Genomic DNA, 26,851 nt, shown 5'->3' on the forward strand with positions numbered 1-26,851 from the left:
CCTGGATGCGTGAGGAGACCTTGAGCTTCTGAATGCAAGTGACTCTCACTCCAAGGTAATGGTGGGGGACAGATCATGATCAGAATCTCTGAGGAAAAAGGGAGGTTTTGTTTGCTGTTTTTATGGTGCAGGGGATGGAACCCAGGGCCTTGCACAGGCTGGGCACATGTTCTACCACAGAACTACGCCCTCAGCCCTGGACAGACATTTTAATGCTTATCAGAGAAGGGCATTTGTTGAAAAGGTTTGGAAATACTGGCCTCACAACATGTTGCCTCCCTCCTTCATTTGTTTTTCTCTTTGGTAGGTCAGCAGCTAGGCCAGTGTCTGCCTTAATGCTTCTCAAGTGACTTCTGTTGCAGGCAGAACCGTTCTTCTTCTGTCTTCTTTCACTTCCCTCTCACACTGTCCCCCAAATGCGGAGAGCGTATCTGTTACTTTGATTTAACTGCAGTGAAGTTCAAGACTGATTGGCATCACATTTTCTCTTACTCCACTGTTCTCTGCTGTCCAGTTAGCCAGCATTGATAGAGCCCGTTACTGCAATCACTCATCAACTGCTGCTATGCTCTCAGTGTCTCGGGCAAGTGTGGTCTGAAGGTACTGAGTGCATGCTGGCCACTGGGTCATGTGGGTGACTCAGCAGTCAACAAGATGGACACTGTCCCTACCCTGGTAGGGCGTCCAGGCTGCTTTCTAAGAAATGGCCTATCTCCGTCCAGAGGCCAGGCATACAGTGGTGGTCAGGATGAGACAGGTGAGCATGAGGCCTGGCTTGCACAAACTTGCAGAAGCCGATAGTTACATTTTTGGGAAGTTTGTGAGCCAGCGGTTGAATACAGCCACTATTAGAAATTCAGTCACATAAACTTAGAGTTCAGTAAATTGGATTTCACAACCAAGGGAAGGCACACTCCAAACCCATTCCTTCCTAATTATCTTCCATGTTTGTCGCGACCCCTTGCCCGCAAGGAAGACGCAACTCAGGAATCTTCTTTCAGCAGTTTATTCAGGCCCTTGATATTTCTTCTTCTCACTCTCGGATGCCCCTCCCAGCCTTAATAAAGCATCTCAAGCCCCAATGCGAAGCTGCCACGTGGAGCTTTCTCATAGGGTGGTGAAAAACCATGCGCCAACTCTCCCAAATAAGGAGTTGTTTGTCACAGACCACAGCGGAGCCAGCGCCATCTTGTAATGGGGACCATAGTCTGCAGAAACGGCAGAAGCGGCTCACCACAGTTCCCCCTTTTCTGTTTTCTCAAAACAATACAGGCGAGAGTAGAGGTCCTATCCCACTGTGCAGAAGTGGCTGCATAGTATGACTCAGTCCTAAGGAGGCGCCTTCCCCAGATCTGAAGCCATATCAGCCGACGCCTTTTTTCGTGGGGCGGGGCGTGAACGCGTCTAACCCGCATGCAATAGGACATGCTCTCCTTGAGGTCCACGTCAAGGATCACTCAAGTGCAGTGCCTTGCCTCGCATCCTGTATCGTGACGGTGGTGGACGAAGGGGGATAGCTGAGGCTGAACTGTGGCTGTTTATAATGACAAACAAGTTGACAGCACCCTGAAAGAAAGGCACGAACTTCAAGGCGATAGAAAAGCACTAGTGTGGAAACCCATCTGCGTGCAATGGCAGTAAGACCGGCAGAGTGCAAGGGCTTTCCAACACTAAGAGAATAACAAGGAAAGTCATGTCGATCCCAGTGCAATGTTATAATAACTTTGGGTGTAACGACCATGACAAAGGTTTACTGCTTAAGATGCGCAAGCCAGACTTGAGGCGAGTTGCCATTTTCTAAAGCTGCAAGAGCTTGTATGATCATAGCCTTTTCTTGTGCATGGCGAGTTTTAAGGCGACAGAGAAGCCACAAACAAAGTACAACACTGAAGCAACACATTGCACCAAAAATGCCCACTCCCACCCATTCCTTAAAAAAGGAAAAAGCAGAAGATATCCAATCAGTGAATTAACCCAAAGTCACGGGATCGACACAGGTACTGTTCAAGACAGCTATCTGGGTTAGTTGAGGCTGGATCATGTTTTCTGCTTCCATGGACCAGGTTCCGGATAGATACTCTCCGATGATGCGGGAGGCATTTCTGGAATCATTAAATCTGACAGAGGTTATACATAAATGTGCACGTTGATCAACACAACCCAAATGTACTAGGTCAGACAATTCCTCAACTTGAGCTTGAAGCAGATCTATCCTTTGATTAGCAGCTAGAATCCCAGATAAAATGTGTTGATTAATTCTACTTTGAGATTCAAGTATGGTGGATGTTTGTTGAATAACCTGATTAATAGTGGCAGCAGTTTGTACCTGGCTGGCCATGGCTACTCCAGCTATAACTGCTGCAGCAGCAGATACCGCCACAGCTGTCACTATGGCTGCCGTAATTCCAAAATCTCTACGGGCTCTAATCAGTTCAACAATAGGAAATGACTCTGGATCTGCAGTAACCGGGATCGGGACAAAGGTTGGAAATTTCATAACCATTGCCATAGGCCAGGATCCATTCCAACACTCAGACAAGTAACAGGTAGTATTAGAACAATTAAGCATCCCCTGTAATGTAACATTAGCCAAAAGAAACAGGAACGGAGATTGGAGACGGACTGCTGCGGAGGGTAATGTAGCATTAAACAATTGTGAATTGTGTGAAGTAATTTTAAGTCTCCTATCTCGCTCCGAGTCTTGGGTACTGCCAGAAACATTAAACAGCCAACTTTGGACTCCTAATATTTCCCTGGGGAAACACAAGCGCGGACTAGACTAGCCCAATCTGAGGGAGTCATGCAAAATCTAGTAAGTCCCTCCACCTGAGTGAGAGTGAAAGCGGCATCTATGCCATAAGTGCGGACAGATTCTGCCAAGGTTTTAATTATCTTAAAGTCTAAAGGCTCATGATATCTTCCCCTGTTATTGTCCTGAAATACAGGGTATGCAAGTCCCATATCTGTATTAACTGTCCTCCAAACTTGTGCATGAAAAGATCTCCCGGAACCTTGGCTCCCCCCCACATACGGAGGTGGGGCAATCGGCACCATATCTTCTTCTAGATATTCTACCTCCTCCTCCTCAGAGTTTTGTTGACCGATGTTAACTCCCTTCCCCTTCTTACAGTAGGCCTGCGTGCCCTGTGTCTCCTTTTTCTTCTTTTTCATTTTTATCTTATGTAGTTGTTGTAACAATATATCAAGGTCCTCAGAACTCTCTGAGTCGCTTGTGTTCTCAGGCATTTTTAATTCGGTCAAGTCTGGGTAGAGCCTTCTCCTATTTTTATCTTCAGGCTCTTTTGCCTTCTCACTACTGTTACTTTTAATACTCTCTGCCACTTCACTACATGATCCTTCAGATTTTTCCTCATGCAGTTGCTCAAGAATAGCTTGACCCTCACTCACAGCTTCCTGGCATTTACCATCTGTAAGGCAACCACGGACCATTTTCCAAAGGGGTATCACCCCACCCTCTAATATGCCCTGCTCAGAAGCAAAGTCAAGATCTTTGCCTAATTTATCCCAACTAGGCACAGTAAGGCTGCCCGAAAATGCAAACCACGGTGCAGCGATATCTATCTTCTGTAAAAATCTCTGTAAAGTACTATGTTTCACTTCCAGTCCCTTGGAACGTAACAGGCCATCTAGGGCCAGGAGAAGTGGACTTGAAGATGCGGCACCCATGACACAACAACAAAGGAAGCACAAAAAACAGAAAGCGAAAGTAGAAGCGAAAGTACACAGTGCAGCTGCAATAAAATGTAAGGCTCTCTCTTTCATTACAGAGGAGCTGCCCCGCTTTGGTCGCGGATCCCACTTACTAGGGACTAACCCCGCTTTGATCGCGGATCCCACTTATTGGGACTAACCCCGCTTTGGTCGCGGATCCCACTTACCTGGGACTAACCGGTGCACCACCCCTGACTGTTGAAAGTTCTGGTTCCCGGGTCTCGGCACCACTTGTCGCGACCCCTTGCCCGCAAGGAAGACGCAACTCAGGAATCTTCTTTCAGCAGTTTATTCAGGCCCTTGATATTTCTTCTTCTCTCTCTCGGATGCCCCTCCCAGCCTTAATAAAGCATCCCAAGCCCCAATGCAAAGCTGCCGCGTGGAGCTTTCTCACAGGGTGGTGAAAAATCATGTGCCAACTCTCCCAGATAAGGAGTTGTTTGTCACAGACCACAGCGGAGCCAGCGCCATCTTGTAATGGGGACCATAGTCTGCAGAAACGGCAGAAGCGGCTCACCACACATGTTGTGCTAATACCTAGGCTCTTGAAGTCATTTACATCTAGGTGGCAGGAATGTTACCTAGAGCAGAGCCCCATTGGCATCTCCCGACTCTGTGGTCAAGGTCAAGGTTAGTAACTTGACACTGGCCCTGGTGGAAATACTAGGACCAAGGCTACAAACCTGGGCTCCTTTTCTCCCTTTTTCCTCCTGAGAGCTGAATGTTAAACACTTTGTAGCAAACACTAGATACAAGTGACACCCTACCAAGCATCAAGAACCAGATGAATAATTAAAGACATTTGCAGGAAGTGTCTTTGAACTGGTCCTTGAATGCTGAGAATAGAGATGGGGTGAAGGTAAAGGTGGGGTCAGGCTGTCTATAAGCCTCTCTGGGGCTCAGAGTGTAGCTCAGTAGCACAGCACTGAGGATGCACTAAGGCCCGAAGCTTGATCTCCAGCCCTGCAAAAACAAGAAAATTATAAGCCTGTCCTCTGGGCACTGTCAATGTTGAGTTGTTTTTGAAGGGGAAGATGAGGCTTTTAAAAAAATAATAGCTTTATTGAGCTATAATTCCCAAAAATATACAGTTGATCTATTTAAGGTTTTTAAATATAATATACAATGTTTAAATTAAATATACAATGTTTTTAAAGTCTATTCACAGAGTTGTGCAACTATCCCCACAGTCAATTTTAGAACATTTTCATCAACCCCCCCAGAGAACTATTCTACCCATGAGCACTTGCTCCTTGTTTACCCTCCGAGCCCCTTACCCCTGGCCTTAGGCAACCACTAAACTACTTTCTGCCTCCATGGATTTAAGGCTATTTTGTAAAGCTGACACAGAAGTTAGAAATTGAATGCGTTCATCTTGGAGAGAGTTCCTCGGGCAGCATGCCTGGGCCAGCCCTGCATTTACCCAACATTCTTTAGTGAGATCAGTCTGACCATGACTGGCCCATAGCCTCCCAGTGGGCCAACTGGTTCCCCTGGGAAGGATCAAGGAGAAGTCCCTGCAGGTAAACTGAGTTGTCTCTGGACCTAGCCCCAGGCTGCAGGTACAAGCTGCAATCTTGGTGGGTGAAGAATTCAGAGAAGTGAGCCAGGGGGCTGCTCAGGTGGACAGGGACCTGAGCGTGTTCACCAACTCTGTCCCAGAAGGAGTCACCTGAAGAAAGAGTCTCACACTGCAGTTTTCAACAAAAGCAGCAGGTGACCACTTCTGCTCTGTAAGTTGAGGCCACAACCAAGACCCCCTTATCTCAAGAATTCCTGCCACCTGCTTACAACAGCCTCTGAAATTCCTGCCATTCCTGTTCCTTACACCATCATCCCCAGATGCTACAGGTGACATTCTTAGGATGGGACTTGGGTCGGGGTGAAGGGACCCAATACCTGCCTCTGGTCAGTAAGTTGTTTTCTTGCAAAGAAGCGAAATCTCTTGTGCGTTGTGACGTTGCAGATCAGAGGTTCGGACGGAGGCTATGAGCAGTTGTAACATTTCTACATTTTAAAGGTAGAGGGTGGGTTTTGGGGAAAGGTGAGCCTGGATGACAAGCTGGGGAGGAAGGAATGGACCAGGGGAAAGGACCACTGAAGAGATGCTGAGAGGCCTCAGTATTTGAGGAAAAATGTGGGGAGTTTGCGTCAACCTAGTTCCCTCAACCGATCTTTTTTCTCCCTCCTGTTCCCATTGTCTTCTTCCCCTCCATCTTTTTCTCTCCCATCCCACACTATAAATAATTGGGAGTCTTTGTTCTTTGCCTTGGGAATAGCTTCCCCAGCTGTTGCCACATTTCTGAACTGAATAAAGGATCTCTTGAAATCCACAAAAGAAATTGATTGAATTGTGTGTATTTTTTTTTTAAAGTAGATTGATTCTCATTAGAGGGGAAAACAATCTCCCTTACAAAAGAAAGAACATGGAGTGCATCTGATAGCCATTTGCTCTCATGTGTGCAGAGGTGAGACGTCAAATGCAGGTCACAGGTTGCAGGTACAGCGGCAGCCTCCAGCCATCCTGAGGCCCACCCCTCCTCCTCTCCCTCCCTCCTTGGGCCTCAGGAAACCGTATCCCAGCCACATCTCTTGGAAGCTCTCTGGGCATGGGTGGACTAGTTTCTAAGCAATAATTACTTGCTTTCTTGGCATTATGGAAAGCAGTCCTTGAAGACAGGACTGACAAGGAATGGATCTGCTCTGCTGCTGCTGAGAAGAAAAGCAGTGCATATGGTCTGTTTTCAGGGCCAAATGTTCTGGGGGGATTTCTCAGGGAGGCTGACTCAACCGGGGATAAGATGGCTCTGCTTCTTGTGGTTTCTCATGGTTAGGAGAGGCCTAGAGACCTGCTGGTGCCTTCAACCTCCCATGCCAGGCTCCACGTGAGCAGGGTTTGTTCATTGGACCCTTTGACAAAGTTACATATCCTTTACACTCATGCCCGCATGGCCAGAGGGCGGCCCTAGCTCAGGCAGTAAAGACTTGACTTCTCGTTCCAGGCCTGAAGAAATTCCAAAGCCCCCCCCTCTGAACCACAGGCTCCCAGAGGGCTTCTGTCGGCTCGGCCACCCCTGCCTGCCTCTGAGGTCCTGTTTTCACCTAGGCTGTTGGTTTTGTTTTAAATTGTGGCAAAATACACATAACGTGAAATTTACTTTTACAGTGTAAAATTCAGTGGCATGAAGTGTGTCACAATGTTTTGCGACCATCAGCGCTATCTAGTTTCAGAAATTTTCGTCACCCTACGTGGAAACCCCGTACCTACTAGGTAGTCACTCCCTTCTCCTCCTCCCCCAGTCTCTGGTGACCGCGGATCTCCTATCTTTCTCTATGGATTTGTTTATGCTGCACATTTCATACATATGGAATCAGACGGTATGTGGCCTTTTGTGATGGGCATTTTCTACTTAACGTCATGTTTGGAGTTCATCCATGTGATAGCACGTCTCAGTCTTTACTCATTTTCATGGCTGAATAATATTCTGCTGTGTGACTCTACCGCATTTTGATAATCCGTTGCTACTATTGTGCTCTCTGTCTACCCAAATGTGAATGCTGGGTACCAGTCCAAGCATTTGGGGGAATGGAGATATGAATAAGCAGAAGGTAGTTTCTGTCTTGTCACTCAGTAACTGGGGGGGCTGTTCACAGGCCAGTGCAGTAGTAAAGAATATGTCAGCATGAGATCAGCTATTAGTCCTATGGAGAAGAATGAAGTCATCAGCAAAGGCTTCAAGGAAGAGTCTGGAAGGATAGACTACACTTGAAAGGGAAGAGGGCTCCAGGTAAGTAGAAATAGGAATGAGCAAGGAGTACAGGAATGCAAAGACTGGTCTGTCCCAATACCACAGTCTGATATGGAAGATGTGGTCAATATCTGGGGACAGGAGGTCAGAAGACACAGTTGTAACTGCAAGGGGGACTGATGGGCTACCAAAGGCAAGTGGGGTACCAGAGCAGAAGAGAATAAAGGCCAAGTCCCAGAAAATGCAGCCTGGTTGAGGCAGAGAGCCTGGGTCGAGGACTGGGTGCAGGAGATGGGGTCCTTCATTCCAGGTTGGGGTCATTCCAGTGACTCCCCTGGAAGAAGCAAGGGTCTGTAGTCAGAGTGGCCTCCATGTCAGGACCTACGTGCCTTTGGCCTCTATACTAACCATATTGTGCCCCAGACATGCAAACTGGAATTGCCCAGGCGGGCTGTGAACCTTGCCCAGCTGCCAGAACTTTTTATATTATTTCCAGGTACAGGAAAGGGTGTAGACACTTTGGGAGTGGACAGATGGACCAGGAAATGCCAGGGTGGCTTTATAGATGTCTTCCCACCTCCAATACTCCTTACAGCAATAGCCCTTTGCATGTCAAAGTTCACCCTGGCCAGACTCCTCCACCGTTCACTGAGGGAAAAGGGTGGAAGACCAAGAGGCTAGGATGTTTGGAGAGGCCAGAGTCATTGATGGATTTACACCTGAGGATGAGCCTCTGGGATGCACCCTGAAAATTCCCTGACAGCTCACTCTAAGTTACCCTGGAGGATGGAGCCGGCCCCACCCTGTGTCCATTTCAGGGATTCTGAGGTCAGTATTCAGTGGACAGCCTGGCCTCTCCTCCTGAGCTTCCTCCTCAGTGTTTCCTTCTGCCCATCCAACCTGAGAGCTGACCTGAATGACTCTCAGGCAGTACCAAAGGGAGCTGAATCCTGCCACACAAAGCCACCAGTGGATGCTCTTTCTTGACAGGAATGAGATCCTGCCAGCGGCTCTTCATTTGCTAACTATGACAGGACTTCCCCAGAGCAGGGGACAAGGGCCTTCTCTGCCCTTAACGACCAAACACTGCCCAACTTACAGTGACTTCTTGCCAACCTCAGGTCAGATAAGGAGTCACACTTACTGTCAAAGTAAATGGGGAAGGAAAATTTCCCAAAACATCAGCAGGAGAATGTGGCTCAGGAGACAGTAGAACCTGAATAAGTAAGCAGAGTGTATGGGGACAGTGTCATCATTCAACAGGCACTATCTCTCCTTCCTCTTTGGGTTGAGGAAACTGAGGTCTAGAGGGAGAGGATGTCCTCCTTACTGAGATCTGCAGCTAGGAGCGGAACCAGCCTACTTCCTAATGTCCTGGATCCACCCCCTCCACCCCCCACCATGTGTTAGCATTTCAACATTATAAAGAAGACACCTGAGATGATTAATTTATATGAGAACAGGTTTATTTAGCTCACAGTTCAAGGCTATGATCAGGCAGATCTGTTGCTCTGGGCCTCTGATGGGTGTGCAAGGTAGCCATGGGGAGGAAGGCATGGTCAGGAGGAAGGGCCATAATCCCCTTCAAGGGCTCACCCCAATGACCTAAGGAGCTCCCCGTAGGCCCTACCTCCTATAGGTTTTACCACTGACCAACAGTGCTACCCCGGGAGATCAAGGTTTCCTCACATGGACCCTCGAGGGACATTCCCCTTACACACTAGAGCATTATGATACAAAAGATGTCCAATCCATCCCTGAGAGCCCCAAAGTCAACAGTTCCAGCATTGTTCAAAAGCCTGAGTCTAGATTTTCCTGCAAGACTCAAGGAAAACTCAACTGTAAGCCCCTTTGAAAATTAAAAGGAAAGTTGCCCATTTTCAAGATACAGGGTTGGGACAGGCTCAGGGTAAACATTCCTATTCCCAGATAAAGGAACAGGAAAATAGTCAGGACCAAAACCTAGCAGGGCCAATGTTAAATCCCACAGCTCCATGTTCAACATCTGGGGCATGTTGTGGCAGAGCGTGGGCCTGCGCAGCCCCCACCCCCGTGGTTTTGCCGTTTGCAGCTCACATGGCCACTCTCTCAGGCTGGATCTGCTCACTGCCTGCAACTTTCCTTGGCAGATGTTGCATATTGCTGCCACCTCTACCTTCCAGGGGGTTTTCAATTAAGCTTCATCTTTAATTCTACAGCTTCCCACATTGGGAACTACCTTCAGGGACTTGGACCCTGTCACAAACTGCCTGACCTTCCAGACTTTCCCTTTAAGTCTTGGTGGAAGACACCATGACCCCATAACTCTTGCATTCTGCATGCCTGAAAAACCACCATCACGTGGATGGCACAAGGTCTGCCTCCACTGAGAGCTGCACCTGAGCACACTTGAACCATGGCTTTAGTGGGCTTGGAACAGGTCACTGACTCAACATGCAAGCAAATCCCAGGGCAGTGCTGGGCATGCTGGGCACCCTAGGGCTCTTTTGTGGAGCTATTCTGCCCTGAAGTCTTTGAAACCCATTCATATCTCTACATCTCTGAGTCAGTGATGGGTGGGGTGGCCCTGCAGATTTCTGAGAAGACCTGCAGGCATCTTATCCATTGTCCCAATGCAAAGCACTTGGCTTCTTTTTATAGGTGCTAATCTCTTTAGCAACTGCACCCACTTTGGCCACACCTTTACATAGAACTCCGTTCTCACCAAAGTACACAGTGAGGAGACAGAAAGTGAGGAGGGCTAGGAGGGCACATGTTTCTGCAGATGCCAGCTAACTAACTACACAATCAGGTATTCCCTGCATCTTCAAGGCCCACTTGTTGCCCCTTGACACTGGACAGACTGTCTTCATCCCTGTATTGGTGGGTGGATAGAGGTCCTGCTTTCCAAATCTTTTTGCTCTCCTTTTTGTCCTTAATTCTCACTGTCAATTTGGTTAAAAGCAGCCGACAATACCCAAGCCATAGTAAATGCTGAGTTGCTTTCATTCTCTCACCAAACTAGTGTTATCACCTTTAAGCTTGGCCTCTCACAAACCATCAGGGCATGGACAAACACAGCTAATCACCACTCCCCCAATCTGGGCCTAATAAGGATGGCTTCTAATCCACTTCCCAGGAGAAACCCCATCAGCATAGTCTTTGTTGTCTACATTTCTGTCAGCATTCAGGTATGCTGAGCCTTTACCAGAACAGTCTTTAAGTTTCATTTATAGCATTTTAAGTTTCTGTAGTATGTGCCTTCAATTTTTTCCAAACTCCTCTTGTAAGCCCATTCCAAAGTTTCCTTCACATCACCAAGAATAGCTATAGTCACCAGGCACAGCGGTGTAAACCAGTTACTTGGGAGGATGAAGCAGAAGGATCCCAAGTTCAAGACCAGCCTTGGCAACTTATCAAGATCCTGTCTGGGAAAAAAAAAATTAAAGGACTAGGGGTATAGTTCAGTAGTAAAATACTGCCTAGCATTTGCAATGGCCTGGGTTTAACCACACGTGCGCACGCGCGCACGCGCACACACACACACACACACCATAGCTATAGTCAACAACTTACTCTTAGTACCATATTTTTGTTAGTTTTCCATTTCTAAAACAAAATAACCAAGGTAATTAACTTAAATGAGAAAAAGTTTCTTTAACTCATAATTCTAGAGGTTCCAGTCTAAAATTGGATAGATCCATTGCTTTGGGCTTCTGTGTGTGTGTGTTTGCGGGGGAGGGTGTTGGATGGCAATGGTGGGGAATGTGTAGTAGAGAAATCAGCTCACTTTATGGCCAGGAAGCAAGAGCAAGAGGAGGGGACCAGAGTCCCATAGTCCCCTTTAAGGGCACGGTCTCAATTACCTCAGGACTTCCCAGTAGGCCACACCTGCTCAAAGTCCTACCACCTCTCAATAGTGGGACTAAATCTTAACACATGGACCTTTGGGGAACATTCCAGATCCAAACTACTGTGCCCATAAGAACATGATACAATTTTGGAGCCAGTTTGGAACAAGACACTTTCTTCACTCTGGAGGCGTTAGTGAGAACATGATCAGGCAGTGAGGAAGTGCTAGGAGGGCACATGCTTCTGCAACTGACAGCTAACATAACCACACAATCAGGTATTCCCTGCATCTTCAAGGCCCACTTGTTGCCCCTTGACACCGGACAGACTGTCTTCATCCTTGTATTGGTGGGTGGATAGAGGTCCTGCTTTATTCAGGACTATCCCAGGTTATATTTATTGTCCCCAAGTAATTATTAATAGTGATCCTTTTGTTCTTAAATGTCCTGGCTTGGATAATAAATCACTTGGTCACCCCCGTTTTAAGGGACTAAATTAAGGCACAAACAGTAGCTTAAACCAAGAGAGAATTTTGTGGCCAGAAACCCTGGAAAGTCAGACACGATGGGAACCAAGGACTCACCCCATCAGCTCCTCACTGACCCTCCCATTTCCTTCCACTCTGTGGATTTGGTTGTGGCCTTTTCTCTTTGCCTGGGCACCCTTTCCTTCATGACAGAGCTGCCACCAGGCCCTGAGTTATACATTTGATATTTCCATCATCAGAAGGTCACTGAGTTTCTTAGCTGCAGGTTCCAGAAAGGCCCCAGGAAGGAACTTCCTGCCCCATCTGGACAGAAGGGAAAGGTGGTATTTCTAAGAGAAACATGGAAAGAATGGAGAAGGGGCAGTTTAAAGAAGGGGTGAGGGCTGTGGAAGGGACAGTTCCTTCAAAGTCCACGATAATCAGCATCTAGTGTTTATTGATCAAGTCCTCTGGCATTTATCTAATTGTTATTTATGTACCAGAGTAGAGTCCTATTCCCCCTCCCTCCCCACAAGGACAGCTTTGAGAGACAAAGGTGGCTTTGGAACAGGAGCAGGCGGGCCTTGCTTGGGAAGACAAGGTCCCTCAGGAAAGATGCTTCTTGCTAGAATGTCCCTGCCCCCGAAGGATGACTCTGTGTGCAGAGGTGCCCATGAGGGTGCAGGGACCTGACTCTTTCCCGGGGCCTGAAAGGGCTGTCAAACCCCTATAAGAAGAACAAGGCCCAGGAGCGTATGAGCCTCACCAGATGTCACCCTCACCTGAAACCACAAAGAAGGAGCGCCACAAGACTGGTTACAGCATCAGACCGTTCAGTGAACTCATCACAAGGTCCACAGGTGACAGACTTCTGACTCACTGTCCCCAGGCTTTAGTTCAGCTTGATCTCCCTTCTTAAAGTGGCCTACTTAGAAATTACCTGCCATCAGGACCCTGGCCTAGAATAAGTCCCATGTTCTCACAGCTCTGTGCCCTGGATGAATTCTTTGGCTGGATGGTCATCTGAGCTGATCTTATCTGACTCTTTTGCATTTATATCTGTTTTCAGCCTTTGCTTTCAGTTCAGCCTCCTGAAACCCTATGGCCGACTTAAGCCTTCTCAGCCTTTCTGTAATGGAGAGTATATATATATATATATACATATGTATGTATACGTGTGGATATATACATATATATAATTCTGTGAAGTATGATATATGAATATATTATTGGGTGAAGTATGGTCTATGACTTGAGTGTTATAGATATTTGTAATTAGGATTGAAATACAAGAATCTGTGATCCCAGGGTTATGGCTACCAAACAATCCATGAGCATTTGATGCTTTACAAATGATGAAAGTGAGTTAGGCACGGTGACGCACGCCTGTAATCCCAGCGGCTTGGAAGGCTGAGACAGGAGGATCGTGAGTTCAAAGCCAGCCTCGGCAATGGTGAGGCACTAACCAACTCATTGAGACACTGTCCCTAAATAAAATACAAAATAGGGCTGGGGTTGTGGCTCAGTGATGAAGAGCTCCTGAATTCCATCCCTGGTGCCAAAAAAATAAAAATAAAAAAAAACAAATGATGAAAATGAATTTATTGTTATTCAACAAATTCTGATATTGTGGGAAGACACAAAGGCGTCCGTTCTGTTAATGACATAGCACATTCATGACAGCAAAGGACACAAGCCTCTAGGTCATCTACCAGTCTTTTTGATTTTGTCTGTCAGGGACAGAGTCACTAACACTGTCCCAGAGGACTGAACAGAATCCCTGGAGTTGTGGGACTTATCAAGGAGGACTGAGGTGTCCCCAGAAGGGAAGGGGATAAGTGAATGGAACCCTGTTCAAACTGTCTTATTAGATCCCACCCCTATCCCCAAGGTAAAGCTGAGCCCCACACTCAAAATGCCTAGAATTTTACGTTCCATGTAACTTTTACTGTAATTTCTTGAGATCAGATCCCTGTGTTCTATGTCATTGTAACCCCAGGGCTGGCAACAGTGCTTGGCATAAAAACTGAATTCTCAGCAATTACTTGCAATCCCAGCAGGGCCTGTGCTCCCAGCTTCCGGCTCGCCTTCTCCCCTGGAACATCTTCCTCTGGCCCTTCGCCTGCCTAATTCCTCCTTATCCTTGGGGACTCTGCTCAGCTGTCACAGTTCCAAGGTGCCTTGTCTTGACCACCCCCCCCCCAGCTGGGTTAGAAGCTCCTTCCGTGGCTCTCTGGTGACTGGTTCGGGAGCTGCCTCCCCTGCAGACGAGGGCTTCTGGCACACAGCAGGTTTTCAATAAAGATTTTTGAATGGACAAGATGATTTCATAAGCAATGTCTGATCCAAGGCACAGATGAATAACACATTGGACAAGTCTCTTGAACTTCTTTGAGGCTGGACTTTTCCAGTTTGTAGAGAGGAGATCGGATGACAAGAACGGTGTACATCTATGTTTTAGCAAACTGCTAGATCTCTCTGGGCCTCTGCCTTTCAAAGGTGGGTCTCCTGAACTGCAGATACCTGTAGGTGCGGCCCTGATTTGGACCCTGAAATCATTCCCTTTTGTCGGGGGTGATAGAGGGATTGAACTCAGGGGTGCTTAACCACTGAGCCACATTCCCAGCCTTTTATTTTCTGAGACAGGGCCTCACTAAGTTGTTAAAGCTGGCTTTGAATTTGCAATCCTCCTGTTTACACCTCTCAGGTTTCTGGGATTACAGGTGTGCACCACCATGCCCAGCTCATTCCCATGGTTCAGGGGAACTCAGTGAGGTCTAGATTCTTTATTTATTAAAAAGTGTTTATTCAGAGTCTTGCCCTCAAAGGCTACCTGATCTGATGGATGATCCAAATAAGTACAAAATATTGACCCATTCGAGTTGTGGGCATAGTACTATGGGGCATAGAGAGTGCCAGGGAAGGGGAAGGTGGCCCAGGAGAGGCCTTCGAGCTAGCCCTTAATGAGAGCAGCAGTTTCCCAAGGCGTGGGTCAGAAGGGTGAAGGCACCAACAGTGAGCTCTCAGGACCTGTTAAAAAGAGGGAGCAACTGATGGATCTCTTAACTAAAATCACTTAGCTTTTAAATCCTTAACTTTTAAAAACTTCCAAAATTCCCCCAATAAGCACCAAATCTCAGATCTCCCTTAACAATATTTGACACACAGAGAATTAAATATTGTAAGTACAGAGTCAGACAAAGGAGTGGGAGAAAGCATTTCTCTGCTCCCAGTTTGTGTCCTTGCTCCCACGCTCATTCCAACGTATTCCCGCCATGGGGGGCGGGGTGCCCCCTTCTCTGTCATCCTGGGAATCAGCCTATGGGTTTGAGTCGAGTGTCACAGAAGGTAAGGCGGACAGGGAAGCGGCAAGGCAGATTCGGGAGGAATGCCAGGTGGCAGGATGGGAAAGAGAGTAGGGCAGACAGAGGAGTCATTATCAGAATCGTCTGAGGGCTGATCGGTAGTGCTAGAGGTGGGGGTTGGAGCGGATAAGGGATGGGAAGAGAGGGACACTTAATGCTTGGAACTGAATAGATATGGGCATTCAGGGGTTGGTGCCTTGGCCCGGGCAGCACCCCTCACCCATCCAGCAGTGGGCACGGGCAGCCATCCTCTGTGCCAGAGAGCATGCTGAGCATGGGGAGATTGCAAAGAGCAGTGCAGGGAAGCTCCTTAGGACTGTGGAAATTGCATTTCAGTAGGGGGAAGATGACAGGCAGCGAACAAGCAGAGATCATTTTAGATAGTGGTCCGTGCTCTGCAGACAGTAAAGCATGGTCATGAGACAGAGTGGTGGACATGGTGTGGGTGGAAGGAGGCTGCGCTCGATTTAAAAAAAATAATAATTTTTTTAGTTGTAGTTATTTTATTTATTTATTTTTATGTGGTGCTGAGGATCAAACCCAGGGTCTAGTACATGAGAGGCAAGTGCTCTGCCATTGAGCCACAACCCCAGCCCTGTGCTAGATTTGAAGGGTCACAGAAGTGACTAGTGACTCTAAGAAGTGATGGCTGAGCTGAACCCTGAATGATGCTGTAGTGGTGAGCCATGGAAAGATCTGGAGGCAGAGCCTCCGAGGCCCCAACTCAGGAACACATGTTTCTTACACTTTTTGTTTTTTAATTAATTGAAAGAAACATCATTGCTGTCATCTCTGCTGTCAAGTTGCCATGAAATCATCAGACATCTCTATTCCCCAGGAAGGATCTCCAAATAATATATTCTTTTGCTTTTTCTCTGCTTGCTTGCCTACAGTAGGATATCTGGGTCAGGGCCTGGAGACTTGTTCTTTTCTGGATCTTTCCTTTTTTTGTTCTCTAAGTGTGAGGTAAACCACATCCTCTGATGTGGTGGAGATATAAACATGCTTAGGGCAGGTCCACGAACATGGGTCCCTCCCCTAGACTGTACCCGACATCATCTATATTGTGTTGAAAGTGGGGGTGGGGCACACGATGCCTGAAGATCTTTCTGAACTAAAGATGCAAAACCTTGAGTGGGATTGTGGCTCAATGGTAGAGCGCAAGACTTGTGCATGTGAGGCACTGGGTTCGATCCTCAGCACTACATAAAAATAAAGGTATTGTGTCCATCTACAACTAAAAAAAATTGAAAAAAAAAAGATGTAAAACCTACATGCCCAACAAAGTTCACCTGAAGGGATGAGGGGTGGACCCACAGACAGACATCTTAGGGCTGGCCTCGACCTCACAGATCACAGAAAGGGTTGGGAAATATCTGATTACAGGAATCGCCATGCTCAATAGAATGGATGGTATTCCTGGTATTGAGGCCTAAGAGGAACTTCACCTTGTGAAGGGTGCAGTGAAGTGGAAATCATCTTAACAATGTCCCTGCAGTAACCACAATGACTGGCTTCATGTGACTGTAGCTAATTAGGTCCCTAAACACAAGTCCAAGAGTAACTAAGTAAAAGTGAAATAATTCAGTTAAAACGAAGAATGGGAACACCATATCGCCACATTGGCTCGTGCACCTCCTTCAGGGAAGAGAGGATCTGGCTCACATTTTATCTTGGAATTCCTTCCAGATAAGAAAGTGTGCTTGCCTGCTGGCAGTCAAGTGGACACATATTCTCAACACTCTCTTTCGATCACAATTTCCTTCTCTGCTTTTCCAGAACTTACCCAGTGTGGCAGGCAATGTAATGGTCTCCCTAAAGATGTCCCTGTCCTAACCCCTGTAACCTGTAATTATGTCACATCGCATGGAAAAAGGGACTTCGGAGGTTAAAGATCTTGAGATGGGGAGATGATCCTTGAGTTTCTGGGTGGGCCCAATGTCACCCCCAGGGTCCTTATAAGATGGAAGCAGGAGGGTCAGAGAAGAGAGATGTGATGAGGAAGCAGAGGCTGGGGAGTGGTCTTTGGAGAAAGGGCAAGGGGACAGATTTCCTCTGAAGCCTCTACAGAGGGACAGCCCCCTGCTGACACCTTGATTCAAACCCATAAGACCCCGTTGCAGACTTACAACTTCCAGGGAATATAACAATTTCTTATAACAGCACAAGGAAACCAATTCTCAGGCTGAAATCCCTCAACCTTCAGAAAGTTGGTCCTCAGCCCATGGCCCTCCAGAATTGTCCCAGTCTTTGAGTGGAATTACTCACTCTCAAGTCGTCTGGAAATGAACACTACACAGCCTTGGATGTGCCTCCTGATTCCCCTTGGCTTGGATAACACTCATTCATGTGTGGAACAGGGCTTTACCCACCATGGCACTTTCTTTCTTTTAAAAATAATATACATTTTTAACGGACACAATTTCTTCTTTACTTATTTATTTTTATGTGGTGCTGAGGATCCAACTCAGTGCCTCCCAAGGGTGAGGTAAGCGTTCTACCACTAAGCTTCAGCCCCAGCCCGACACTTTCTTAATAAATATTTTTGAACAGATAAATGAAAATGGAGCTACTTTCCCTGTTTCCTCTATTTCTCAGAACTGAACACCGCAGGGTGCACTCCCAAGGCCTCCACATAAGTGCTGAAAGTTTTCCTTAAAGCACTTTCACAAGACTCCATTTTGGTACTTGTGTCATTTTTCTAACTGAAGCCTGGTTTGAGACCGGCTGTTTAACAAAATGTTGGTTAAAATGGAAAAAAAAAACATTAAAAATGACCATAAGTATCTATTTTAGATAAAATAAAGTGATACAAGCATTTGTTTTAACTTAAGACATTTTTTGCCAAAATCTCGATGGAGGACCTAGGGTTTTGAAAGCATGTCTACTGATAGGATTTCTTTTCAGTCATTTTTGTGTGTATAACATCCAAATTTCATCTATAATGTCCAATTCTGGTCTCTATAGAATGGTGTGAGTTCCTTCAAAAAGTTAGACATAGAACTATCATATGATCCAGCAATTCTTCTCTTAGGTATATATCCAAAAGAATGGAAAGCAGATCAGGTCTCCAAACAGAAACTTGTACACCAATGTTCACTGTAGCATTGTTCATGGGAGTCAGAAAGTGGAAACCACCCAAATGCCCATCAACAGATTAAGAGAAAAACAGAATGTGTTGAATAATACATACCATCAGATATTCAGTCACAACAAGGAATGAAAATTTGATACATGCTACTCCATGGATGGACCTGTAAGACAATATGCTAAATGAGATAAGCCAAAAACAGAAGGAAGAATATTGTGATTTTCCTTCTAAGGTGTCCCTATGAAGAATAGGCAAATTTACAGAGATCTAAAGTTGAATAGAGGTTTCCAGGGGCAAGAGGGGGGAAATGGGAGTGAGTACAGAGTTTATGGTGAAGATGATGAAATGTTTTGGAAACAGTATTGATGGTTATACAATAAAGTGATTGTATTAAGTGCTTATGAGCTCACAAATGGTTAAAATATCTATTTATGTATGTGTATCTATATATCTATGTTTACCAACATTTTTAAAAAGCCATCGAAAACCCATTCAAACTTCTCTCAATCTATTCTAGTCCAATAATCTGAAATGTGACCAAAATATATTTTGGCAGGAAACTCTACACTTCAGTGTTGTTTGTAATGATGAAATATTCTAAAGAAAAATAAAAGTTTATTATTGATGGTGGTTAGGAAATGAGTGTCTATCTAAGTTATAGAAAGCATCAGAAATTAAAGCAGTCATTACAATCATGCTTACTAAGAGATTTTGCTAACATAGGAAAATGCCTATAATACAATGTTAAGCCAAAAAAGGCCGGCTATGATATTGTGTTTAGTGGGATTCCCAGGTATATTAGAAATAATTTTTTAAAAAAGAATAAAAATACAGTTGTCCCTTTCTGCAGGTTCTACAGCCTTGGATTCAACCAAATGTGCTTTGGAAATATTTGAAAGGAAAATTTGTATCTGTACTGAACTTGAAGAGATTGACATCTATTTACATAGCAGCTACATTATATTAGGCATTATAAATAATTTAGAGATGAATGTGCACAAGGAGGAATGTGCACAGGTTAGATGCAGATGCTATGCTATTGTACAAGAGGAACTTGAGAATTTGGATTGTGTTCTCCAAAAGGGGTCCTGGAACCAATCCCCTGAAGATACAAAAGGGCAACTGTACTGGAAGAAAATATTCCAAAATATTTTGGGAGACAGAGGATGTCTCTTGATGGTTGGATAAAAGGTCATTTCCCCCCTCATATTTATTACTTCCCTATAGTAAATGTAGTTTTTCTTCAGAAAATATATGTGACTTTGAAGATCAAAACCAGAACCCAAAAACTGTAGCACAGCAAAATTCTTTGGGGCTGCCACATCCTCCAGGGTACAGGGTTATCTTTTTATCTAAGGACCGGTTACTTTAATCTTAGTTGTAGAGATCAAAGTAAAGTTTTCAAAAAGAGACATCCGCTTGTTCACAGAGAGGCCAACCAACCGATTCAGTAAATGAATGAGAGAGAGGACGGAGGGAGGACCAAACTCCAAGGTCCAAACCCGCTGCGGGGAAAATACTCTCCTTTTCCACCACTGCAAACTCCCATCCAAAATTAGGTTCCAAAACCACAAGTTTTCATTTTCAGGATAAAAGCAGACATCCAAGCCCCCTGACAGCAAATGTAGGACAAGGTTATTAAATCCAGTGCTGAAGGGAACTCAATCAAATTGCTCATTAGTGTACCATTCAAATAGCTTCTAGTGACATCGATTCAAAATTGCCAAAAAATATTTAAAAATAATTAAAACAAAAGAGCTTAGTTTTTAAGGCTTGCCAAGTTTTATCAGGGTCTGTTTGGGAGGCTGGCTTGTGTTATTAAAGAGAAAAGAGTTATTTCAGTATGTGATCAGATCTTGCTGGGGGAAAAAAAAAAGATCTCATCCTGGCATTGCCTTGTTTCAAAGCCACCAGTGATTTCCCGGCTCCAGCGGGTCATCCTGGCACCAAGAACTGGCGCACAGGACTCTGTGGTCTGGCTGGTGACTCTCTCCCTCCCAGTCATTTTGCTCTGGGCTTTGGGAATTTGCAGTCCCCAGGAGGCCCAGGGCTGTGTCTTCATGTTCTTGCAGATCCCTCTGCCTGAAATGCTGACTCCATGCCCTGACCGTGCCTATTCATTTTCAGTCCTTCCCCCACCATCCCTGATCCTCAGTTCTCAGTGGGTTTGAGCATTTGCCCCTACTCTCCTCCAACAAGTCCTAAACTGGCAACACCTCTGCACACTCTTCTTTTCAAAGCTCCTCCCTCCCAGCCGCGAGCTGCCTAAGGGCAGGCTCCGTTTGTGATTATCTTTATGACCCCTATGGCCCTCGACCTGGAACCTAGAAAGGGCTTGGCAGAGACTGGAGAAGAGCAGATTGACCGCTTCCGCTAATGCTGACAGCTTCCTTGATGGCAAGAACTGAATTAAAAGAAGATAATATTGGCCAGGTGCAGGGACACACACCTAAAATCCCTGCTCTTCAGGAGGCTGAGGCAAGAGGATTGTAAATTTGAAGCCAGCCTGGGAAACTTAGTGAAACCCTGTCTCAAAATTTTTTTTAAATGGCTGTGGGTATAGGACAGTGGTAAAGTTCCCTGGGTTCACAGACTCCCCCCAAACCCCACACCCCAAAAAAGAAAGCAAAAAGAAATATACTAATGTTCTTTTTTTTTTTTTTGATGGTGCTAGGGATTGAACCCAGAGCCTTGTGCATGTGAGACAAGCACTCCACCAACTGAGCTATACTCTCAGCCCCTATTATTCTTTCTTAGCACTTACTATGTATTAAGCAATTTATATATATTAACTAATTTAATTCCCACACAATCCAATTAAATGCATACTATTTTTATCTCCATTTTTCTAATGAAAAAACTGAGGTATGGGGTTTAGGACATTTGCCCAGTGTCTTAAAGCTAGTGACTGACTGTTCAGATTTGAACTCAGGCAATTTGATTGTATAGCCCTGTTTATATTCATAGCCCTAATTATATTGCTTATACACATTGATAGTGTAGCACACAATATATATATTAAATAATTATGTACATATAGTACATGTATGCCCCAAATTTTTATTGTCAAGAGTATGTTATTTAAAAAATCATACTTGACTTTTTTCTATCACTGTTTTCCAGGGCTAGGCAATGTTTTTCTGTAAAGGACAAGATAGTAAATATTTAGGCTTTGTAGGCCAAGAGACAAAACCAAGGATATGATATAGATAATTGTTTTAGTCAGCTTTTTCACTGCTGTGACTAAAAGACCCAAACAGAACAACCACAGAGGAGGAAAATTTTATTTAGGGGCTCATAGTTTAAGAAATCTTAGTCCATAGAAGGCCGGCTCCATTCCTTGGTATAACATGGCAGAACATCATGGAGGAAGGGTGAGGCAGAGGGAACAGCTCGCATGGTGATCAGGAAGCAGAGAGAGAGAGAGAGAGAGAGAGAGAGAATCTTTTTCTTTTTTCTTTTTCGGCGGACACAACATCTTTATTTGTACGTGGTGCTGAGGATGAACCCAGGGCTGCGCGCATGCCAGACAAGCAGGCCTCCGCTTGAGCCACATCCCCAGGCCCAGAGAGAGAGAGATTCTATTCTCCCGATACAAAATATATACCCCATAGCCACACCCCAATTCCCAGCTCCTCCAGCCACATCCTACCACTTCAGTTAATCCCATCAAGGATTATTCACTAGTTAGGCTAAGGCTATAACCCAATCATTTCTCCTCCAAACCTTCTTGCAGTGTCTCACACGTGAGCTTTTGGGGGAACACCACATCTAAACCATAATAATACTTATGTAACAAGAGACAAACCAAATTTTCTCAAATTTTTATTGATGAAATAAAAATATAATAGGGGCTGGGGTTCTGGCTCAGCAGTAGAGCATACACCTAGCATGTGCGAGGCCCTGGGTTCGATTCTCAGCACATAAAACAAATTAATTAATTAACTAATTAAAGGTATTGTGTCCAACTACAATTAAAAAATATTTTTTAACAAAATATAATAATTGAATATAATGTTTTGTTACATAGTTCTACTAATAAGAATGGAATTCCTTTTCATGAGATAAAAGTTGCCTTAAGTGGAATTCAAATTTAGAGTCCCCTAGCATCAGATTGATTGTTTGCAAATATTCATTTATGAAACCATTCTTAACTCAGAACAAAACCAGACAGTGAGCAGAGCTGGCCTGCAGGCTACGGTTTGCTGACCCCTGATCATGTCACTATTGTCCAAATTAGTACAAAGACCTCCACAACACAGACCAAAATATTATTCTGACTTTAATCTGCCAATTTTCCTGGTGTGTTTCTCTCTCTGTCTGATGGGATTACTTGCCACAGTCTGGCTGGGCACAAATGCCGCAGTCTGGCTGGGCACACAATCACGAGCCACCACACAGCTTGTAGATTCAAACAGCAACTCTTTATTCCCGAACTCACACCAGCCATCTACAATCACGTTCTGGGGAAATCCACGTTCTCTGCCCAAAATCCCGTTCTCTGCCCAAATCCACGTTCTCTGCCCAAATCCACCTCCACTGGGCTTCTATCTCCAAAATATACTGTCTGAATCCCGTGAGAACTCAAGGGGAACTCAGGCAGCAGGATACGCCCTATTCCCAGCAGGAATAATCTTAAACCTTAAACCTGGAACCTAAACTGGGAACGCCCTAAACAAGATTATCTTAAAACCGGGAACACCCTAATCTGCCTTGGTCCTTGAGCAAGGTTAAGTACATTCAATGTCACTGCAACATGGGGTACGCTGGCAAGGAAATTGTCATACTTACTTGGCTAATGGCTCCCAGCAATTACTGACATTCCTTGGATATTTTTCCTGAAAGAGTTCATGGCTCAATAGAACAAGCAGAAGTAAGGAAGATCTGGGTTAGAATCACAGTCCTGTCAATTAAACAGCTTGGGCAAGTGATTAAAAAAAAAAAAGACAAAATAAAGCAAACAAACAAAACAAAATTCTCTGTGCCTCAGTTTCCTCCATTTACATATAACCTGGATTTCAAGTCTCCACTTCCTATAGGCAAAGACAGAATCATCAGTTTCCCTAGTACTTTTCCCCACCTTCTTAAAATCTCCCTTGATGATTTCTGGATGGGGGGTGGGTGGGTGGTCATGCTTCACACCTGCACAAGTCTGTGCCTGCTGGGGACCACCGCTGTCCAGTCAGACACCGTGGACTCTGCTGGTGCTGCCGAGGCTCCATCAATGCCCTGGGCTTACACTCAATCCCTGACACCAGAGAGGTGTGGTCAGTCACCTGGGATGAACTGGAAAGCTTTTACCTGTGCAGCTATGTCTACTGTTGGAGGGGCGCCAGCCCAGTACTACTTTTATCCCTACATTTAAGAAGTTTTTTCTGATAAAATAATCTTTTTTTCTCACTCGGGATGGCACAGCTGATGATAGAGCAGTAGCCTCCTCAGAAAACGTGCACTGGTGACTTCTGGCGTTTCCCAGATGCAAGTGTGCATGGTTTATGCAGGGTCTGTGGATCTGTCTCCTCTGGAAGGTTGTCAGAGGGCCTGCCTGATGTGAGTCGCTCCACCTCTGACAGCTGCAAACCTGAGTGCCAGAGACTCGCCACCCTGGAACTGCTGGGCTACATTATTTAAGTCATGCTCCTGTGTGGTATTATCTGCCTTATAAATGAGGCAGTAGATGTTCCCTATCTGCTTTTGTGCAGGCCCGCAGAATGACATCTGCAGTGGTACCAGTTCCCAGGGGTAACCGCTGTGTAAATACACTTCTAATGGCTGCATAATCCTTCAACATCAAAACATGGTTTATTTAACCATTCATCTATTGTTGAGCATATATGTCATCTTCAAGTTGTTTGCTCTTACAAAAATTGCTTCTGTGAATCTATTTGTACATGGATCTGTGTGCCATTCCGTATAAAACGCACACAGTAAGAATGAAACAGAACAACAAAGCAGTCATCTCTGTGGAGTCAACTCTCCCAGCCAAAGGAGTTTTAGGAGTGCCTGCTCTGCTCTGATAGCTGCATTGGATTAGAACTCCACGTGGCCCGGACACCACAGTCCTCTGTCGGTTTCCCAAAAAGAAGTGAAGAGCAAAGGGGATTCTCTGGGAGCAGACCACCACCTGAACAGAGTTCCTGAAAACTAAGGAGAACCCATGTCTTTCTTCCAGAAGGGCTGTCTCCATCATCACTTAGATAAAGGAACTGGACTTATGAAGGTCTCACCACCTTTTCTGATATGCCTTGCTAATTCAAGTGTCTTGTTATTCAAATTGGTTTAATTACACAAAATAAAAAAGAGATCCATTGCATCAGATGGAATGACATCAACCCTGAAATGACTGGAAATTTCATCATGGAGTGTCCTTGGGATATTTTTTTTAGTTTTGTTTCCTCCCCCAACTTTGTGCAATTCAAATGCATTCTTAATTTCTCCAACCCAGGCTGATTTGTAATAACAATACCAACACCTTGCACATTATCTCACTCGATTCTCGGAACAATACTCTGAAGTACAAACAGCTATTTTTATTATCCCAGTTTTATAGATGCAGAAGCTTAGGCTCAATGATGTAAAATGATTTCTGGTTCCTTTCCCAATTTCCAGGCAGGCCTGTGGCTAACAGCTGCGATGCAGTGAGCGCCTCAGACAGCGATGGTGGGGACTGTGTTTTCTACGCCCAGTCTTCTGCCAAACCCACCCAGAAACATTCTCCTTGTCAATAGAGTGTGCAAACATCACAAAGCTGCTATGTAAGCACTAGACCACCTCTCGGATTTTCTGATTTTCTTTTGATACCTGTGTAGTCCTCATCAGTGCTTGAGAGGGGGGCAGATTTCTTGAGCAAAAAAACAAGAGATGCGAGCTGGCTTAAGAGCCAAGAAAGGCAGCAGAATTGAGAACACTGAGAGGAGTAGGCAATGAGCAGATCCTCCTCCTAGAGGCGGGCTGAGGAAGACTCATGGCCTGGTTGGTCTTAGCCAGGTCTGTGCCCGGCTGGGCAGCCCTGCAGTGGTTTCTCTTCCCGTTCCTCCCACAACCTCGCTCAGATTTTCTCTCCCACAGACAAACTCCAGAGGCAGCAAACTGATAGCTGCAGCTGGCCTATAGCCACAGTTGAACTTGAACTATTTGCCAACTTTTAAATCATTACTTAATAATCAGAGTTTCAGAAAATCAGAAGATCAGGCCACTCTGGTAGGCCAGCATTTCTGGGTGGCAGCACCTGGACGTGGCCGAGCAGTGACTGTCACTTGGACTGAGGCATACCCCTCCCTCCACCCCGCCACCACCCAGCCTGCCTCTTCACTTTATCTCTCTGTCTACATAAATATTTAAGTTTGAAAGCTTTGAAGGAAGGAAGATGATCCTAAGAGCTGTAAGCACTTAGAGTGAGCAACTCTCTGATGTCTGTTAGAAAACAGGCCCAGCTTTCTTATCAGCCCTTCACCATGCAGTTGTTAGATGTTGTGGTAAGTGGCAGGAACCTCCCCCTTGGGATTAGAGTGGGTTGGAGTCCCCATTAGCCAAAGGCCAGAGTCTGAATGGATGGCTTCCCAAGTGGGGTACACAAACCCCTCGGGGGTACAGTAATCCTAGGGATGGCAGGAGGTTTGGGGACCATTGTCTGGAGCACTCGTGAAGGAATGCAGTGTGGGAGGTGGCTGATCTTCCTAACGGAACCTCAGAGAAGCCAGGATATGACAATGTTCTATGTGCAGAGGGTGTGGGACACAGGGCTGGAAAGGGGGATCTGTCAAAAGGCTGTGGAAGCCAGACACCCTGGAGCACACCTGTAATCCCAGCAGCTCCGGAGGCTGAGGAAGGAGGATCGTGGTTCAAAGCCAGCTTCAGCAAAAGTGAGGGGCTAAGCAACTCAGTGAGACCCCGTTTCCAAATAAAATGCAAAACAGGTCTGTGGTCAAGTGCCCCTGAGTTCCATCCCTGGTACCACCCACACAAAAAAAGTCTGCTGAAACAACCCCCCCTTTTCACACTCCCCAACACACATACCTGAACCAAGGAGAGATACTGTCAGAGTGCACCTTTAAAACAAAAACAACAAAATAACATCTCCAAAGGGAGGAAATCAGTACATTCTAATATTCAGTACTCCCCACGCCTTGAAGGCTTCCAGTTAACAAGCCCTGCCAGGTGCCCGGAACACCCTATTTGGCTCTGGTTTTTAAATATGAATGGACAATTAAAGAATCTCTAAGCATATCAGGAAAAGCTCCACAATAAAAGAGAACAACTGAAATAGAAAAAAATCAACAACCCTGAAGGACAGAGTTATTTTGAGGAAGAGAACCCAAGGCAAAGCAAAGCAAACCAAAACGCTCCCACTAATATCTTCAGAAAGACTCATGAAAGTATTTCATGCATAAAAGAAGAAATGAGGGGCTGGGGTTGTGGCTCAACGGTAGAGTGCTCGCCTAGCACGTGTGAGGTGCTGGGTTCGATCCTCAGCACCACATAAAAATAAATAAAATAAAATAAACGTATTGTGTCCAACTACAACTGAAAAAAAATATTTAAAAAAGAAGAGATGTATGCAGAACAAATACAAGAACTCTTAGTAACTAAAAAAAAAATATGACTATTATATTATAAA

At 45.3% G+C, this 26,851-nt stretch overlaps 1 long non-coding RNA gene across 1 annotated transcript; it reads right to left on the minus strand.

Annotated features, from left to right (window-relative positions):
- Positions 1-990: 990 nt before the first annotated feature.
- Positions 991-4,240, minus strand: LOC131424018 (uncharacterized). Its single transcript, XR_009226389.1, has 2 exons — positions 3,900-4,240; positions 991-2,117 (listed from the first exon to the last, which is right to left on the minus strand). It is a non-coding gene; the product is annotated as an uncharacterized LOC131424018 (long non-coding RNA).
- Between the last annotated feature and the right edge of the window lie 22,611 nt (positions 4,241-26,851).

Source organism: Marmota monax, unplaced genomic scaffold (genome assembly GCF_021218885.2).
Source record: "Marmota monax isolate L192 unplaced genomic scaffold, Marmota_monax_Labrador192_F-V1.1 WCK01_AAM20220418_F8-fsc00017, whole genome shotgun sequence".
Lineage (NCBI taxonomy): Eukaryota > Metazoa > Chordata > Mammalia > Rodentia > Sciuridae > Marmota > Marmota monax.